Genomic DNA, 15,779 nt, shown 5'->3' on the forward strand with positions numbered 1-15,779 from the left:
AAACCCAGGCCACGGGCAAGTATGAAGCCTGAACACAGAACGATAGCCACAAGACAGTGGACCAGGAGTGCCGTGGCCTACCACACGAGGTCTACAGCCAAGAAGAAGAGGATGTCTCTGAGGAGGACGAGCACACCATCCTTCCAGAAGCGGAGGAGGAGCAGGCCTTCTCCCCAGGTCCTGGGGAACATTGTGGGCTGCAGAATGTCTCACGGATGGAAGGAAGGTGATGAGCCATCACCCAATGGAAGGCCATCGTTCTAGATCAACTGCCAACAAATCCCTCTCTCTATCTGGTCAAGTATGATGGAGTTGATTCTGTCTACGGACTGGTACTTCACAGCGATGAGAGGATTTTAAAATTTAAGGTCTTGACTCATAAAGTAGTGTTTCCTCAAGTGAAAGACGCCCATCTCGCAAGTGCCATGGTTGGCCGAGCTGTGGAGCATAAATTTAGGGCAAACATGGCTCTAAGGACAACTGGAGGGGGGTGGTCCTAGCCCAGGTGCCGATCATGAAGGACTGGTTTTACATCACCTATGAGAAAGATCCAGTCCTGTACATCAACCAGCTCCTGGATGATTACGCAGAAGGTAACCTCCGTATCATTCCACAGACTCCTCCAGCAGAGGTGAAGTCAGACGTTGACAGCAACATCTTATCAGGTCAATGTGTGCAGTTCACCAGAAGCAACAGGTCCAAAAAGATCGGCAAAGTCATTTACCAAGTTCTAGCCAAGCCTTCCGTGTACTTGATCAAGTTTGATGGCGACGTCCACATCTAAGTCTATAATCTGGTGGAAAAGATCTGTTAAGGTGAAATTCAGAAAGTGTGGGGGACATAGATCTGTAATTCATAGGATTGGAGGAAAATGTTTTTATGTGTTTCAGATACACAAGGGCCTTTGACAACCCCAGTATCTTTTCCAGTGGAATTTGTTTTTGCTCTAAAATTAAAATGTGCGCTGTGACGTGTTGTGTGTGAACACTTTGGTGGAGGAGACGGGCTGTGGTGGATTGAACATGGAGAGGAAGCCGGAAAGGTCAAGGCTGTAACAGTAAGTCTGATGTCAGGTAGGCTAAAACAAACAGGACTGAGCTGGTCTGGTCTTTAGGGAGAGAAAAGAAATGGAGATGAGGCTTAGAGGAGCAGGGATGGCACTGAAAAAAAAAGATGGAAAGGGACAGGAACTATGACAAATAGCAAATCACAGGACAAGCATCACAGTTGGCCAAGCCTTTTCTGCAGCTTTATTGAAGTATAATTTACATACTTAAAAATCCATTTCATTTAAGAGTAATTTAATGATTTTAAAGCAAAATTTATAGCTTCCTTTAAATACTCATTTCCCAGCAGTTCATACAATATCGAAGTCTATTAAAAACACAGAAGTGAAGTCAGGAGAAGGACCAGAGTGGGAAGCAGGAGGTTCTTGATTTGCTATGACGACAGATACATTGGCAGAATCTTCTGGATAAAACCACTTGGGAAACATTGGGTCTTCTCTTAGCGTGCAGCCTCCAGACAAAGTGTTTAAAGTATTAAGTCATGGATCCTCCTACATCAAATCCGGACCTGACCTGATATGTTCAGCACCACATTTGGCCACTTTCATGTTAATCATATTCATCACTCTTACAAGTTGCCTAGCAACTGACATAGTAAACAAACTTATTTTGGTTCATGATTTCATAGCTTTTGGTCCATGGTCACATGACCATGAAAGGGGCACGATAGAGCTCAACTGCTAACCTCACTGTCATCCAAGAAGCATCAACACAGGAAGAGACCAAGGGCAAAAAAACACCCTCCAAGACATGTCCCAAATGACCAAGTCCCTTAATTTCCTATCTCCTATTTTCACGCCATCTTCATACACATCCATCAACAGATGAACTGATTGATTACAGCCCACAGGGTCCAATCAATTTTCATAGTCCCACCTTTGAACATTTTACTGGGACAATGTGTATCTTAAAAAAATAGTGTAGGACCAGAAGGTTGTGTCAGAGGTCTAAACTTCACCTCACACTAAGAACAGCTGGGTAGATTTAACAACATCACCTATTTCTTTCTAGTAAAGAACTACAACATGTCTGCATTGCAGCATTTTGTCTGGGGTGAGATACCATCAGAAGTCAATTGTAAAGGCGCCCCCCACCATGTATTTACTTGAATGTAAAATGGGACATCTATAGACAAACTTGCATATACACAGACTCACAGAGAGAGGCAAAAAGGGAAGGAGTTGAGTCTTAGGAACCCTCAAGGAAGAGGAAGTGGAAATATAAGTTACAGATGTCACTGAGAACCAGAATAAAGCATGTCTTCTATACACGACAGGACCACTATCCCTCAGTCCTAGCTGGTAGGAAAGGGAGAGTCTGTTTTCCACAAAGATATAGCTGGTGATAAGCTGGCCAGTCTCCAGGGGCTTGCCCAACGCCCATGAATTTATGGGCAGCATAAATGACTTGAGTGTGTGATTACTGAGGGCAGAAAAAGAGCTTGAAGTTGGGAGAAGGGATTAGGTGGGGATGGATCTGGGGGAGTTAGGAAGAGAAGTGAGAAGTAAATTTTATCAATATATAATGTACGAAATTCTCAAGGAACTAATAAAATTGGTTTAAAATACCATATCTGTACTGAACACATACAAACCATTTTTCTTGTCATCTCCTAAACAACAGCACCTCATGATTTCATTTCACTAAGTACAAAAGTTATTCAGAGAGTATTTAAAATGTAGGAGGGTATGGGGAGACGGCAGAGGGGTAAAACCAAGTGTGTGGTCAAACTTGCAAACACCAGTGCTTTGTATGGGAACAGGAGGATGACCGGGCCTTCCTGACTTATAAAGGTTGTATTTATAAGAGTTACCTTGGTTATGGTGTCCATTCATAGCAGTATAACCCTAAGTAAAACTTTGACTATGGGGTGGCCAGTGAACTTCAGAGGTCCCCAGGTCTCTGTCTCCCTGATTCTGGGGTCAGAATGCATGCTACCACTTTAGACTTGTAAATTGGCTCTGGGGATCCAGGCTCAGGTCTCCATGCATGTACAGCAAGCAGTTTACCTAGTGACCCATATCCTTTAGCTAACAAATGGGTTTAAAAGGAGATAGAGGTAGTTTTCAGGTGCCTGACATCCGGGAAGCTGCGCTCTGGTGAAAACAAGGTCAGCTGTTCCAGGGTGAGGGTCATGGTACAGGGGAGATTAGGGCCAAGGAGACATAACAGGGACATGCTTGGGACTTACATTGACTGTGCTGCCTCCACACAGAAGCCTGATGCCTCCTGCCTGCAAGCTGGAGGAGAGCCATCTCCATCGGTACAGGTTCCTATGATCTAAATGTCTCCCCTACCCCACCCCTAGGAAGATGTCAACAAAGACGTCATCATTGGGAAGCAGCAGTTTGGAGGGTGTGACTTCAGTCATAAAGATGGACTCCTCCTCTGTGTTATTGGTGCACTTATGTTTAAAAAGAACCCCCAGAGAGCTTTCTGGACCTTCTCAGCCCAGGAAAATATAGGCAGAATGCACCATCTACAAGCCAGGTAGCAGGCTTCAATAAATTTGCCAGGGCTCTGAACTTGGACTTGAAGCCTCATTATCAGCCATCCAGTCTCTGAGACTGTAGTGACAGCAAGCTGTCTGGTTCCTGGGTGAGGCAGGGACCAGCCAGGAGAGGGGTGAACATACAATGTGCTTCTTGATTTCTAGTGAGAACAGAATGCAGATGAATGCTTCAAGGCTAAGCAATATGAGTGGCACGGCTTGGTAAATCTCGGGCCCAAAATATAAACCAAACAAGAAAAATAAATTGTATGAGAGAGTTGGCAGACATGATCACTAATCTTGGTTGATGACTTGAGAGACTCTGAATTCAATTAAAATGCATGCATCTGGGCACTCTTTTGAGGGATTTTCTTGATCAGGTTATTTGAATCAGGAAGATTTGCCCTAGGTGTAGGTGGGACCTTCTGGTGGCAACCCAGATTTAAGAATGTGAAAGAAGGAGGCTTTGATTTTTGTCTGCCTGCTTTCACTCTCACTGGCAAGTTCATCTCTCCTGTGGCTGCTGCATTCCTTTGCTTATATTCGAACCACCTTCTCTGATATCTCATTGTAGACTGAAGACCAACGCCTCCAGGAAACTCACATGCCTTCAGCACCAGGTTAAGATGGCTGAGCCATCAATCATCATAGACTGAGCAGACAATGGGGTTCTCAGGACCATTGTATGGGACAGCCATTGTTAGATTATCCAGTGTCCTGTAAGCCAAATTACCTTTTAATGTGTTTGGTGGTTTGAATAGGAGTGGGCACCATACACTCATGTGTTTGAATGCTTGACCCATGAGGAGGGATACTCTTAGGAGGTGTGGCCTTGTTGGAGTAGGTGTGACCTTGTTGGATTACGTGTGGCCTTGTTGGAGTAGGTGTGGCCTTTTTGGAGTAGGTGTGATCTTGTTGGAGTGGGTGTGGCCTTGTTCGAGTGGGTGTGGCAATGTTGGTTTGGGTGTGGCCTTGTTGGAGTAGGTGTGGCTTTTTGGAGTAGGTGTGGCCTTGTTGGAGTGGGTGTGGCCTTGTTGGATTGGGTGTGCCTTGTTGCAGTAGATGTGGCATTGTTGGAGTGGGTGTGACTTTGTTGGAGTGGGTGTGACTTTGTTGGAGGAAGTGTGCCACTGTGGTGGCTTTGCATTGAGATTTGTATATACTCAAACTATGCTCAGTGGTACAGACAGTCCCTTCTGCTGTCTGTGCATCCAGAACTTTGGGCTCCTCCAGCACCAAGTCTGCCTGGTTGCCCCCATGATTCCTGCCATGATGATAATAGACTGAACCTCTGAAACTGTAAGCCAGCTGCAATGGAATCTTGTCCTTTATAAGAGTTACCTTGGCTGCTGCATCTGCAGCCATGAGCATGCTCAGGCTACAGAAGAGTCTTGCCTCTAGTGTCCTCCACTGTGGTAAAAAGAAGGTCCAGTTGGACCCCAATGAGAACAATAAAATCGCCAATCCCAACTCCCGTCAGCTGATCAGGAAGCTGATTTAAGATGGCCTGATCATCTGGAAGCCTGTAACTGTCCATCCTCAGACTCGCTCACAGAAACACACCTTGAAGGGCAGGCATAAGGTCATAGGGAAGGGAAAGGGAACTGCCAACACTTGGGTGCCTGAGAGGGTGACCTGGATGAGAAGGATGAGGATCCTACACCGGCTTCTCAGGAGATACTGGGAAGCTAAGAAGATGGACCGCCATATGTATCACAGACTGTACATGAAGGTTCAAAGGAATGTATCCAAAAACCAATGGATTCTTATGGAGCAGATCCTCAAACCGATGGCAGACGAGGCCTGCAAGAAGCTTCAGGCTGACCAGGCTGAGGCTCACAGGTCTAAGAACAAGGAAGCACAAAAACACGTGGGAGGAGCACCTCCAGGCCAAGAAGGAGGAGACCATCAAGACTCTGTCCAAGGAGGAAGAGACCAAGAAATAAAGCTTCCTTCACGTCTGTGCATAGTGACCTCAATGTGGCCTCACATGATCAGTCATTAAAATAAAACAAGCCTTAAAATTAAAAAAAAGAATTACCTTGGCTAAGGTGTCTGTTCACAGCAATGGAAATCTAACTAAGACAATGTGTATTCATTCTGCCATTTCTGTTTCTCTGGAAACCCTAATACAATAGCGCTCTAGAGAGATGAACAAGTACCCACCAGACAACATAAATTGCAGTTTACTTTTCTGGTGAATATGAAGTTGTTGTGGTTTAAAAAAAAACAAAAACATAAACAAACTTGTTGGTTTTTTGTTTGTTTGTTTTGGGGTGTTGTTGCTGCTGCTGTTGTCGTTGTTGTTGTTGTTGTTGTTTTGTTGTTGTTGTTTTTAAAGAAGAAACACATTAAACCTCTTTATCCCTGACTGGCTGGCAAAGCCCACATCAGCTAAAGCGATTAACCATAAGGAATGTGTGTACAAAAAAACATAAAGTTATCCTGTCAAGTTCAGTTGAGAGACAAAATCGTCCATGTGGGCAAGCCTAGAGCCTCAACCATTTAAGGCAGACAAATCAGGACACACTCTCAGCAGCCTGTCGGGCCAACAGAGACGAGGGGCTGTGTGTTGTGTTGTTATTTTCTTTTATGAATTTTTGCAGCCACCCTGCTCATTAATCATGTTTATAATGTTAATTTTGGCACTTTTTTCATGGCTCATTAAATATTTCCTTAATGAACTGTCAGCTCACACCCCCCCATCTCCATTGTAATTACTTTCAAATTAAGTTCATCTGGACCACGGGGGTTTTTAGAACTCTATGATGACAGATAACACAGGGGAAAGAACCTCTTTCATTGTATTTGAAGAAAGACATAGTCATTCACATGCCGCCTTCCCCCAGAGCTGACTGTTCCCAAGCTCAGTGCTGAGACCTCTGCCTCATGGGCACCATCAGAGCCGTGAGATGAGCACTTCCAAACCGGGAGGCATTATACTGACATGACCATACGGTGCTCCCTCACCTACAGACAGCGGGTTCCAAACTCCTGGTGTCCCTCCTCCCCTTAAAAGAGAGCTGTTGGGATCCACGCTCAGCATCACCCATGCCCATAACCCAAAGCTCATACCTTGTAAAAATCAGATGTGTTTATAATATTGAATGTGTTAATGTTCTGGCTACACGGAACTGTGAGCACCACGTGCCTGCCTGATGTCTGAAGAGGCCAAGAGAGGGCATTAGATCTCCTGAAACTGGCTAACAGTTCAACTGTGAGCCATCATATGGATGCTGGGAATAGAACCTGGGTCCTCTGCAAGAGTAACAAGTGTTCATCGTGGCTGAGCCGTCTCTCTAAGCCCCAGAATCTGTGCCCTGTCCCTGGAGATGCTTTGCTACTCTTCAAAACCACATGGGAGACTTGGTGCCCATCCTCGAGAATAGACTTCACCCTATCAATGAAGAGGATGACATGGCTGGTTATATTGTAGACACTAAGAGACTCTGAGGGAAAGTGCCTTGTATAGGGGAATCCTGTTATTACCAAGACTGGAGGAGCACCCTGGACTGGATAGAGATTGGGTTGGGCCATTGCAGAAGATAAAAGAGTGATGCTGCCAAGGACATTTGAGCAATCCCATGGACTATCCAGTCTGGGGTTTTAGTTAGGTTTCCACTGTGGAGAAGAGACACCATGACCAAGGACAACATATAATCGGGGCTCTCTTACAGGTTTAGAGGGTCAGTCCATTATCATCAATGCAGAGGGCTTGGCAGTGTGCAGACAGACACGGTGCTAGAGAAGGAGCTGAGAGTTCTCCATCTTCATCTAAAAGAATCCAGGAGCAGACTGTTTCCTACATGGCTGGGAAAAGGATTTAAAGAACTCAACCCACAGGGATACACCTCCTCCAAGAAGGCCAACCTCGTAATAGTGCCATTTCCTGGGTAGTGCATATTCAAACCACCACAGGGTCTCTTCACATATATGATAATTACACCATTGTTTTAAAGTCTTGCTTAAAGACTCATGATGTTTGCGTAAAGAACATTCAATGGGTCTGGGTGGCTCTAAAACCCCAAGAACATGGCGTTCTGTAGCTCCCTGAAGTATTAAATTGGTATGTGTGCACAGCCCCACGCATCCTCTGCAATATCATAATGTTAAGGGTATGCAGCTCCAGTGTGCAGCCTGTAAGTGCCCACATGTGTGAGTTCTTGAGCCCCACACTCAACAAAATCAGGCTCGTGCCTTATGTACTTTGGTTTATGGCTCGGAACTCTGGCCTAGATGGATGGGCAAGTAGGTCCGGGAAGGAAGATTGCTGGGTGCAGCCAAAGGCATCAAGGTATGTGATTTAATTACAGAGCTGAAGGAATCTGGCTCATTTCTTCCTGTACCACATGAGAGATGAAGTCACTCTGCGCAGCCAATTGCAAAAACAAAACAAAAAAAATTACAGAGAAAAAGCATATAGGATGCTTGTTTTACCTAGACTAGATCATGAGCCCCGATCAGATTTAAATATCCATATGTACAGAGGAATCATTGCTTTTTGGTGCAGAGATGCCATCCTTTTTAAGCACCCAGGGCAAGATCAGGTAGATCTGGGTGTTTGGTGTGAGAACACCTCTCTTCCTGTGGAGTCCCCCTCATGAACACTAAGGTGGCCACATGATCCCAAGTTTACCACAATTCTGCCCAGCCCCATAACAGATGAAGTAGAACACATGTTTTGGGGGAAGAGACTGGCAGATATTAGATCATCTCCTATGTAGGGCAGACAGCAGCATTGAAAGGACTGGAGAAAACATGACTGACCTCAGGCCTTTTCTCACAGAAACAGCTGACAAACCACCCAACAATGTTCCAGTTATGGGTGCTTCCTTCAATAACAGAGAGTTTAAAATAGCACCCTTGCCTCCCCCTCCCTCCCCCAAGAGATGGGCGGCGGGCCCATAGGCCACCAGGCTTCCTATAGGAGAAGCCTCCCTGCTTCCCTCAGAGCAGCTCTCCAAGAAAATAAATAGCATATGCTCATTATTCAAATGAGGCTTAATTAATGCAGAACTCACCCCCAAACTTTCCAAGACACCCATGGTAATGAGCTCCCAGCTCTCTTCCCTTCCAATTTGTGATGTCAAGCTGAAGAGCTGCATGTGACAGAAGCTGGGAAGCTGAGGACCTGACAGCAGTTTGACTCCACAGTCTCACAGCTTGCAGAAGTATCTCGGCCCCAAAGCCTGTGTTCAGCCATCCTTTCAGGGGTAAAGGTGGTCTGATTGGCGACGTGCTCCCCAGAGAGTCTCTACGGTTATAAAAGAGGCTCAACTCAAGAGACTTTGAGGCTGTCTCTAATTTACACACCTGAACCAGTCCCGGCCCTAATTCCAGCCAAAACGTTTCATAAATAGTACAGCAAAAGGCACTGAGTCATGGTGACCTTTATTCTTAGCCTCACGTCCTTGCTCAACCGACGAGAACACACCTCCATAGTCCTGGAGGAAGCAGCATTGTGCCTGTGGTTCTAACAAGACAGGATAGAGGAACTGGAGAGTTAAGGTTGACGCTTAAATGGAGAGAAGCTACCTTCTGGGGTCTAGCCTTTGTCGCATGATGGTTGAGCTTTAGAAACATCAACACAACCGACCCAGCCAAGGCTGCCTGCAGAGATAGTGCACGTTTTCCTAAAGATATCTCAGTCGAGGCTGAGAAACACATGGGCCTGAAGAGAGAGCCCATCAGTTAAGAGCATGTTCCAAACTCGCAGGGAACCCAAATTCTGTTCTTAGGATCCACTTAAGCAGCTCACAGCTGCCTGTAAATCAGCTCCCGGGAACCTGAGGTCCTCTTCTGGCCTCCAAGGGAATCTGCAAACAATATGCATGCACGTGCATGCGTGTGTGTGCACACACACACAATTGAAACTATTCTTAGTGAGGTCAGGAAGGATATGGCCTCTGGTTTCACGCTGTTATGAATCCACTCTTATCCCTAGACCCAAATGATGTAACTCATAAAACCATCTTGGAACATTATTTACAAAAAGAAAATCAACTAAGAGAAACAAGTGACAGCTAGAGAGTTGGGTCATTCCTAAAGAGCAATGGCTGCTCTTGCAGAGGACCCCAGTTCCAATCCCAGCACCCACGTGGCAGGTCCCAACCATCTATGAGTCCAGTTTGAATGGATCAGACACCCTCTTCTGATCTCTAAGGGTACTGTATGGATATAGCACACGCACATAGGTGGAGGTACATATAAAATAACAAATTAAATCTAAAAAAAATTAAATAAAAGCAAGTACATTCAATCACTATATTTTAGCTAATTTTTAAACTTCACTTTATTCTTCATCTTGCTGTAAATTATATCATTTGAACAATGGTGCCCGAAAAGCCACAGAATTGTGTAAAAAGCTCTCTCTAAATGCCCATGTTTAAATCAGAGACAGTGACAGTCACCTTCTCTGTGTAATAAACTCACTGGTTTCCCCCTGTGGTTTAGTAGGGGATCCAGCTTTACCTGAATGGAGGTCTCTGAGTGGGACAGGAACTGCTCAGGCTCTGACTGCAGTATCCAGTGTCCCCACCACAGCTGACAAAGGACAGAGCCCTCCCCACGGGTCCCACAGACTCCAGATGCTGGTGCAATAATTGAGCCTCATGATTTCCCTCTCTGTGAGGTAAAGGTATCCATTCACCTGGAATTCATTCAGAACCTTCAAGAGTCAGAAACATCCTGCAGAAAAAAACATCCTCTCTGGCCCTCTCCAAGGTCCGGATAACATCTACAAAGTCCAGTTGACTGAGAAGATGAGGGCACCCTGGCAATGCCACAACCTCCCTGGGAACAGAGATGGTGGGCAGAGAGGCAAACACTCTCATTTTCCCATTCCTCATGGTTCCCATTCCTTACATATTAAACATGCACCTTGCAGATTCATCAGACAAAACACCAGGGGCTGGGGGATGGCTCATTACCTTAGGGATTCAAGGATCAGAATTTAAATTCTCATCCCTGGGCACTCTGTCTGGAGCCACAGTCATTGCGATGTGGGCTCTGCCAACAGGAAGACATCCGGCTGCCATGTACAGGGCAATACTGCAGCCCCACCCCCTTTCAGTCTCACATTCACTCACTAATCAATAATCATGGGGCTCAGTGCAGAGGCCACTGGCTTGAAGAAGAGCATGAGAACATCGAGTTTGTGATAATTCAGCCTGATCACACGATGTTTCCCTGATGCCAGAGCCATGGTCTGGAAGCATTCTCTCTCTGATTTAACACCTTAATTGGAAAGGACATAATGGGAGGATAATGGAGAAAGTCCAGGGTAGACCAATTCCTGCCATGTCCCCAGTAGGGAAGTGGTTCCACAGCCACAAACCCTTTCACCCCTCCATCCACTTAAGCCTGTGATTCATGAATGATATTAATAGAAACCAACCAGGCATGGCCATGCCTACAGTGCTATGTCCAGCAACAGATGTCTCCTATAGTGATTGTATTAGAATATCCATAACCCAAGAATGCAGCCCACTCATCAGTGCCAGATCACCTTCACTAACAAGGCTGGTGGTGGAAAAGGCAGCTGGAACTTAGGCTGTGCCTAAGCTGGTCCTGACTGCAATTGATCTGTTTCTTCCAGAGGGGAAACTGAGGAATGTGACTAGATTCAGATGTGGATCTCTCAGCTCTGATATTGATGCCTTTGTTAATCAGTGTCTGAGATGGCCCAGAGACCCTGGGGAATCTGGCTTGGGACAGGAGAGATGCTTTTCATCCTAATTCACCATGGTTCCCCCAAGTGATGACAACATGGTTTGCCTGTTCACTTGATGCTGTCCTGGTCAGTCTGCTGGCTAACAGAGGAGCAGCACCTCTTCCTCTGCATCCAGCAATGTCTATTCAACCCCCTCCAGCCCCAGACCTGCTTCTTTCATTTCCTATGAGCACAATGAATCTTTAAAGAATTTTAGGGCCCCCAAAATGAGGGAAACCATGTGGTATTTGCCCATTTTGCTTGGGATGGGGCCTCCCAATGTAAACCCTTCTCTATTTAAAAGATCAGATACCAAACAGACCCTAACAGCCATATCTCTACTCAGAAGCTCAGGAAAATACTCAAATTTCAGGGAATCTTGAAATCCAGCTATCCACGATGCTTGCTGCTATGACCCATCACATGAACACACACACACACACACACACACACACACACACACACACACACACACAGAGACACTGAAAATCTTGATGCCCTTTCTTCTCCTAGACTAGAAATTGTAGGTAATAATTTCTGCTTTACATGTTCCCAAGGATCCCTGTGCCATGTTCTATCTGACTACTGAAATGACTTGATGCCTTAGAAAACATGACTTACCAGAGTTCCGGTTCTATGTGCGGCGGACAGGGAGTGGGCACAGTGGACAACCTCACTGTCCCCAATTCTATCTGCTTTGGTCCTAGTTTCCTTGTACAAAGTCAGACATTCTAGTGTCTACTCCTCTCCTGGCAACCCATGCCCACAACTGCACCTTTGAAAGTCTTTCTCTTCCTCCAAGGAAAGGACTTCTTGGTATTTGGAAGGCTGAGGCAGGGGAATCATTGCAAGCATGAGGCCAGCCTAGGCTATATAGTGAGACACTGTCTTGAAAGGGGGAGTGGAGGGAGGTAGAAGGGGAAGGGAAAAGGAGCAGAAGGAAGCAGAGGGGTAAGGAGGGATAGAGGGATGGGGTGCTGTAAACATCTATGTCCAATGCTCACCAACACAGATCTAGCTTTCATAAACTCCATAAAGAGTCCCAATATAAGGGTGCACAGTCATTCACCGAACACACACACACACACACACACACACACAGTCATCTCATGCAAAGCCTCCATCCAAAGAGAGAGCACACAGCTTAGGCTCAGAGCCTCTAGGTGAATGGCAGTCAGCCTCTGCATTTGGACACTGTGCCCTAGGACTCAGAGGCAACACATCAGAGGACACCTGCACACCATGCTTACCCTGTCACCATTCTCAGTAGCCAAGATGTGGGATCAGCCTGAGCATCCATCAGTAGACCATTGAATATGTCCTGGTACACATACAAATGGAATTTTATCCAGACACAAAAGGCATGGAATTAAGTCTTTGGTAGGAAAACTGGAGTCCACTGCATTAAGCAAAATCAACCAGACACCGAGAAGCAAATACTGTAATTTTTGTCTCTTTTGTGAGTCTTGTAATTCTTTAAAGAATCTTTATGGGTTCTTAACAGATCCAAAAACAAAAAAACAAAAAACAAACAGAAAAACAAAACAAAAAAAAAACAAAAAAACAAAAACAAAACCCAGCTATGTCCATATGTCACGAAGGCAACAAAGGCCTGGAGAAGGAAGGAGACTAGGCAGGGGAGTGGGGGATGGGTGTGAGCAGGAAAGTCAGATACGGTAAAGCACATGACATGGTTAAAGGAAGTTGTCTTGATGCAACCCAGCACTGTGGAAAATAAATAGACATTGATATAAAAAAATGAAGAAGGAAAAAGAAAAATAAAAGGTTACAATTTCAGCGTCAGAGACACTGATGAGGCTGAGGACCGCCACCTACATTCCAAATGCACCAAGAGCCATGGCCCCCTGGCCTGAGATGGCTTAGGAATCATTCCTTTGAAATTTAAAAACACTCGCTCAGTCAAATATGAGCATTCGACATACAGTACAGAAGCCAGGGAGATGGATTCACAACAAAAGCACTTTCCATCGAAGCACAGAGACCTAGGTACAACTCCCCTCCCATAGAAACCCATATAAATGGTGGGAGGGATCAAAGGGGGTGGAAGTGGAGGTTGCCTATAATTAAAGCCTGGGAAGGCAGAGTTAGGGATTCCAGAGAGGAAAGTGGCAAGCAGAACTGGTCATATCAATGAGTCTGGTTTTGACTGAAAGACCTTGCTGTGGAGAATCTGATAGGAAAGCAATGAAAATCTATGACATCATATCACACATACACACATGTCTGCACAATGCACATTCTTTTTTTTTTCCTTAGGGCCTGGGGACCGAACTCATGACCTTGCCCTTCCTAGGAAAGCGCTCTACCACTGAGCCAAATCCCCAACCCAACACAATACACATTCAAACACATGAGTACACATACATATCTCTCACACACAAAGTAAGAGAGAAAGAAAGAGAGAGAGAGAGAGAGAGAGAGAGAGAGAGAGAGAGAGAAAGAAGGAAATAAATGGATAGATAAAATACATAAGTAGAAACTGCAATTAGGCTCCATTTATCCGTTTTTGATGTAAAAAGAAAGGGCTGGATCGAAATGCCCTGTTTCGTTCTTTAAGTAACGCTGAAGACCAAATCCAAGACCTTGTGCAGCTAAATGCTCTTCCTGCAGCCCTATTAGACGCTCACTGACCTACCAAAGGGCCGGTGGCCCTCTCAAATCGGAGAGATATAGCTATGCCTAGTTCAGAGGTGGATGCAGGTCTCACGGGTGAGAAGTCATGGAGATACCGTCCCTCTGACTGGCGCTAGAGGGCGCACGTGGCCTGGATCCCCTCCAAGTGTTCTTCAATGTCCGATAGTCCAGGCAGGGCTCTCCAAACCCCCACCCCCAACCCACCCTAACCCGGAAGGTGTGGACTAGGCATGAAACAGCCTTGCAGCTGTCAAGATGGGGGGACCCTGCCTGCTCCCTCTCCCGCCACCCCAGAGCTGGTGGGAGGGACTGGAGGAAGGTTTTCCTTGTGCACCCTAGAAGAGACCTCAACTCGTTCAGAAGTTTTTCTCCGTGCACTGTGGAAGTCACGTCTTAGATATCTTGATGGTCACTTTTGCTTTGGGATCAATGGTTGGGGGTGGAGATTTGCAGCAGTGTCTCTGAGGATGTCTTAAAGAGTCAGACATACCGAGAGTGAATCTCTCTCTGCCCTGCCCTTTGCTGTGTGGACCTGAACAAAGACATCTCTGAACTTCAGTTCCTTCTAACCCGGAGACAGGATGAGGACCTCTTAACTGTAGGCTTGGGACAAAGACTGTACACCATCCTATACCTGCAGGTGGCTCAGAGAGCACCTGTAGAGACACGAGCCTGCAGCCAACCACGTGCAGCTGCAGTGTGGATTTTTCTTCTCAGGAGAAGAAATGCTTACTTTTCATTGATCCACCTAATGGCTTTGTGTGGCTAATCAGCCTGAACTGCATGCTATTGTTTGTCTGCAGTTAGATCTAACTGTTGATCTAATTACCCAGGTCTAGAATTAGACTCTCACCCGGAGATGGGAGAACTGCTTCAACCATCTCCTCCTTCTAATGGAAACCCTTCTGAGACTGAGAGCGTCCTCCCTGAAGCCTCAAAGTTGCCTTGAGCTAAAATGGCAGGTAGCAAAGGAAATCGTATTTTCCCCCCAAGCCCTAACTAATTACAGGATGTCATCACAGCCCGATTAGTATTTAATCAACAAGGTGATGATTCCTGATCCAGCCAAAAGCTTACCTGCCATTTAAATGGAGCACGATATTGAAATCTTAATTTCATTACCTGCTGGTAATAATCTTAAAATTATAAATCCAAAGTATCACTCGGAATACATTTGCATACGTAAAAGAATCTGTCCTCATTGTTGTCCCACGGCACACATGGCTGTTGGTTTGACTTTCAAACCAGAGCTGAATATCGTTTTATGGAGAGAGAGATGACGGGATTTTTCCCTGCACCGAAGCCTGCTTGGAGAGGGAGAGAAACACATCCACACCATAAAAGGGCATCTGGGCAAGCACAAGTGCCCCGCCTGTCACCTGTGAGATATGAGCCACCTCTGTGTGGTTTACTGATGCTCTCACATTTCTGCTAACAAGTAAGTCGATACAACAAAAGCCACTTCAGAATTCCCAGACATTCAACACTGATTGTCACAGAAGGGGCAGTGGAGACTGTCAGCCTCTGCAGAACTCTCAGGCTGCCAGGGTCTCGATTCCTATATTCTGGCTGTTATATCTCTAGGGCAACGTTCTCCCAGAGGAATAGAGGGTTTGCGGGCTCATCAGCACAGGTGTGTGCACATGCGCAGAAAAGAACCATCTCGGCAGCTGGGAGTCCTGCACCAGTGGAAGGGGAAGTCTCTGGTCCTGCCAAGACTGAACTCCCCAGTGAATGGGATTGTTGGGAAAGGGCAGAATGTGGGGGTGCATCAGGAGAGGAACACCCATATAGAAAGGGAGTGGGAGGTGCTAGGGAGATGTTAGCCTGGACACCAGGAAAGGGAATAACATTT

Source organism: Rattus norvegicus, chromosome 3, assembly GCF_036323735.1.
Source record: "Rattus norvegicus strain BN/NHsdMcwi chromosome 3, GRCr8, whole genome shotgun sequence".
In the NCBI taxonomy this organism is placed as follows: Eukaryota; Metazoa; Chordata; class Mammalia; order Rodentia; family Muridae; genus Rattus; species Rattus norvegicus.